Source organism: Pseudopipra pipra, chromosome W, assembly GCF_036250125.1.
Source record: "Pseudopipra pipra isolate bDixPip1 chromosome W, bDixPip1.hap1, whole genome shotgun sequence".
Classification (NCBI taxonomy): domain Eukaryota; kingdom Metazoa; phylum Chordata; class Aves; order Passeriformes; family Pipridae; genus Pseudopipra; species Pseudopipra pipra.
In genome coordinates, this window is record NC_087580.1 from 6,107,471 (window position 1) to 6,112,610 (window position 5,140).

The window sequence follows — 5,140 nt, forward strand, 5'->3', positions numbered from 1 at the left end:
GCGGATCCAGCTCCAGGATCGCTCAGGCCGTGATTCCTGCCCAGGTGAGAGCGGGGAAAGGAGTCACCGTGTCCCTGTTCTCATCCCAGGGGATGGAGCCGGCTGTGGAGCCCATGGAGAGTAGGAACTGATCAGTAGGATTCCCTCCTGATCCTGCTCTGTCCATCCCACCCCAATCCCACTCTATCCATCCATCCCACTCCTATCCCACTCCAGAATCCAGCCCTGATCCCAGTCCACAATTCCACTTGAGCACACTCTGGAATCCTGCCCTGATCTGGAATCCTGTTCCAATCCCACTCCAGGCATTAGGCCCCCATTCCCCTCTGGAATCCCGGCATCCATCCTGGGATCCCTGCCCAGAGGATCTGGATCCACACACGCTGCTGGTACTCACTGGTGGGCGCGGGGTCGTATCCATTCCCCTCCCTCTTCCCTATGGAAAGAAAGCGGGATCAGCACCTGTGGCACAGGATCCCCGGAATGCTGCCGGGCTGATCCGTGCCCCTTCCCGACCCCCATCCCGGGAGTTATCGGATCGGAGCTTCCAGACACTGACTCCCACAAGGCCGATGATGATGATGATGGCAACGATGACGGACACAGCCACCAACACCAGGCTGGAATTCCAGATGGATTCCGGCTCTGGGAAGGGCAGGAATGTGAGGAGGGGGAGGGTTACCCCCATCCTGCTGCTCCACACTCCCAAATTCCTCCTTCCCAAATGCCCAGTTCCCACATTGCCCGTTCCCAGCCTCACCCCAGGCGAAGATCCCAGGCTCCAGCATTCCGGCGTGCTCCACCCGGCACTGGTACTGCTCCCGCTCCCCTGGCAGCGCCTCGATCCTGGCCCAGCTGTGGAAGGTGCCATCACTGTTGGGAACGATCCCACCCCACTCCGTCTCCTGATCCTGCAGTTCATCCCCCTTCAGCCAGTTGATCCCGATCATCCTGGGGTAGAATCCATACGCGTGGCACTACAATGTCAGGATCCCGTGTTCCTCTTTCCCGGACACATGGACATCGGGGGGCTCTGGAATGGGATAACGGTCAGATCCATCCATGGAATTCCCATGGGAATGGGATTGGAGTGACATCCATCCACAGAATTCCAATTGGAATGGGACAACAGTGGGATCCATCCACAGAATTCCCATTGGAATGGGACAACAGTGGGATCCATGCATGGAATTCCCATGGGAGTTGGATGACTCAGATTCATCCACGGAATTCCCATGGGAATTCCCATGTTCCTCAGTTCCACCCTCCCAAATCCCACATTCCCAAATCCCACATTCTCATGGGAATTCTGTCTCCCTCACCTTTGTGCTCCAGCACCTCCCGCCTGTATCCGACAAATTTCTGGAGCGCTTCCAGACAGATGTTCTCCAGGTAATGCGTCTTTCTCTCCACCATGATCCCACTGAGTTCCCATTTCCTCTTGGTGATCCGGGCAGCTCCATCAACTGCCACAAAGCTCCTGGATCCCAGCTCAAAGGAGGTGAAATCCCGCCCATTGTAGGCTTACCGACAGGATCCACGGATGCTCCCGTCGGACAGGAGGTCGCAGCCATAACCCTGCTGCCTTGTGTGGAGACCTGGGGGATGGGATCAGATCCATGGAGACACTTGGAGTTGTGTCCCAGCCCCACGGAATCCCATTCCAGCCCTATGGAGCCCCAGAGTCCAATACAGACACACAGAGCCTCATCCCAGCCCTTGGATCCACATCCCAGCCCCTTGGAGTCCCATGGATCCCATCCCAGCCTCACAGATCCCATCTCAGCCCCACAGATCCCATCCCATTCCAACACATCCCCCCATTCCCCGGCTCCCCCCACTCACCCCCACTCCAGTTGTACCAGCCCCCCACTGTCTCCAGGCTGGCGGCATCAGTGAACTGGTTCCCCTCAGCGATCTGGGTCTGTCCATCCCAGTATCCTGGCTTCACTCCGGCCGCCATCCACGGTGTCAGCGGCTCCACCCGGCCCCGCTCGCTGTCGGAGTGGCAGATGGGGATCCCATCCATGTATGCCGTGGACAGGTATTGAGGGATCCCCGGGCTGGGCTCTGACACCTTCACATCCAGGTAATGCAGGGAGTGGAGAACTGGGGGGACACGGAGATTTGGGGGGTCCAGAGGGGTCCATGGGTCAAGGAAAGGGGGAACTGGGAGAGCTGGGAGAGCTGAGAAGGGGATTTGGGGATCCCAGGGAAGTTGGTACAGGGGGTGTCAGTGCTGGGGTAGGGGGTGCCAGGGGTCCTACTGCACAGGATTGAGGGTTCAAGGAGGTCCCAGCATCCGGGAAAAGGGGGATATAGGGATTGGGAGAGGTAGAGTGGAGGGAGTCCAGGGGTTCCCTCTGCCCAGGAAAGGGGGCCCAGAGGTCCCCAGGGTTGAGGAAAGGGGGGTCACAGGGTGGGGAGGTGCGAGATGGCCAGGAATGGGGGTCCAGGGGGTGCCAGGATCAAGGAAAAGGGGGCATCTGGGAGTTGGGAGAGGCGGGATGGCCGAGAAATAGGCTGCAGTGAGGGTCTCAGTGCTGGATAAGGGGTTCAGGAGGGTCACAGTGCCCAGGAATGGAGGTTCAGGGGGTCCCAGGGTCAAGGAAAGGGTGGTGCAGGGGTTGGGAGAGGTGGGATTGGGAGTCTAGGGCATCCCTGTGCCCAGGAAAGGAGGTGCCAGGGGTTGCCAGTGTTGAGGAAAGGGGGTTCTGGGGGATGGGAAATGCAGGAATGGGGGTCCAGGAGGTCTCAGGGTCAAGGAAAATGAGGGTCTGGGGTCTGGGAGAGGCAGGATGGCCGGGAAAAGGCATGTAGGGGGGTGCTGGTGCAGGATAAGGGGATTCGGTTGGGTCCTGGAGCCAAGGATGGAGGTTCAGGGGGATCCCCGTGCCCAGGAATGGATGTTCAGTGGGGTTCCAAGTCTCAGGAATGGGGGTTCAAGGCAGTCCCAGTACTAAGGTACTGGGCAACAGAGGAGTAGCCGCGCCTGGGAATTGAGGTTGAGGGGGATTCCCGTGCCCAGAAATGGGTGTTCAGGGGGGTCCCTGTGCCCGGAAGGGGGTGTTCAGGGGGGTTTAGGTGCCCAGGAATGGAAAACGGGGAGCACCACTGCCGGATAAGGAGGTTTAAGGGACACGCACTCAGACACACTCAGACACACTCAGACACACCCAGATACACTCAGACACAGACACGTGCAGAAACACTCAAACACGCTCAAACATGCTCACACACACTCAGACAAAATAAGACAGGCTCAGATACACTCACACATGCTCAGACACACTCACACACGACTCCAAACACTCAGGCACACTCAGACCCATAAATACATGCTCAGGCACACTCAAATGCACTCACAAATGCTCAGACACACCTGCAAACACTGAGAAACAATCAGACCCATAAATACATGCTCAGGCACACTTGCACACACCCAGACACATTCAGACATATTCACACACACTCAGACGTGCTCTCACACACCCAGACACACTCAGACCCACTGGCACACACGCAGACAATCTCAAACACACTCGCAACACTCATAGACACTTGAACACACTCACACGCATGCACCCACACTCCGACACACTCACACACACTCAGACGCACTCTGACACACTCAGACACACTGGCACACACTCTGACACACTCAGAGACGCTCAGATACACACACACATGCTCAGACACACTCAGACACACCTGCAAACACTCAGATACACTCAGACACACTCTCACACATTCAGACACACTCGCACACTCAGACACACTAAGACACACTCAGACACACTCATACACACTCAAGCACATTCAGATGAAGCTGCACACACTAAAACACTCTCCGACACACTCAGACACATGAATACATGCTCAGGCACGCTCAGTCACACACAGAAACACTTGCACACACACAGACACACTCAGACACATTTGCACACACTCAGATCCACTCGCACACCCTCAAACACACTAAGACACACTCAGACACACTCAGACACACTCAAGAACACTCAGACACACCTGCACACACTCAAACACACTCAGACACGCTCAGACACATGAATACATGCTCAGGCATGCTCAAGCGCACACAGAAACACTTGCACACACACGGACACACTCAGACACATTCACACACACTCAGACTCACTGGCACACCGCTAGACAAACTCATATGCACTTGCGCGCACTCACACACACTCTGGCACACTCAGACACACCTGCAAACACTCAGACACACTCATACACGCTCACAGGCACTCAGACACACTCAGACACGCGCAGACACACTCAAACATGCTCAAACATGCTCACACACACTCAGACAAAATAAGACAGGCACAGACACACTCACACACACTCAGACACACTCGAGCACACTACCACACATCCAGACACACTCAGAAACATTCGCACACATTCAGACACACTCACACACTCTCAGACACACTCAGGCACGCTCAGACACACTCGCACACACTCAGACACATTCACTCACACTCAGATACGCTCAGACACACTCGCACACACTCAGACACACTCGAGCACACTACCACACATCCAGACACACTCAGAAACATTCGCACACATTCAGACACACTCACACACTCTCAGACACACTCAGGCACGCTCAGACACACTCGCACACACTCAGACACATTCACTCACACTCAGATACGCTCAGACACACTCGCACACACTCAGACACACTTAGACACACTCGCACACAGCCAGACACATTTGCTCACACTCAGATACGCTCTGCCACACTAAGACACACTCACACACATTTAGACACACTCACACACGCTCAGACACACTCAGGCACACTCTCACAAAGCCAGACACAATTAGACACACTCAGACACTCTCAGGCACACCCAAACACACTTAGACACACTCGCGCAAACTCAGACACAATCGCATACACTCAGACACACCTGCAAACACTGAGAAACAATCAGACCCATAAATATATGCTCAGGCACACTCACAGACACTGAGACACACTTGCACACACCCAGATACACTCAGATACACTCCGACATGCTCAGACACACTCAGGCAAACCCAGACACGCTCAGACACACATGCACACATTCACACGCACTCACACAAACTCAGATACACT

The 5,140-nt window shown here is 55.4% G+C and overlaps 1 pseudogene; it reads right to left on the minus strand.

The window, feature by feature from the left end:
• Positions 1 to 236: 236 nt before the first annotated feature.
• On the minus strand, positions 237 to 2,206 carry LOC135404815 (class I histocompatibility antigen, F10 alpha chain-like; annotated as a pseudogene).
• Between the last annotated feature and the right edge of the window lie 2,934 nt (positions 2,207 to 5,140).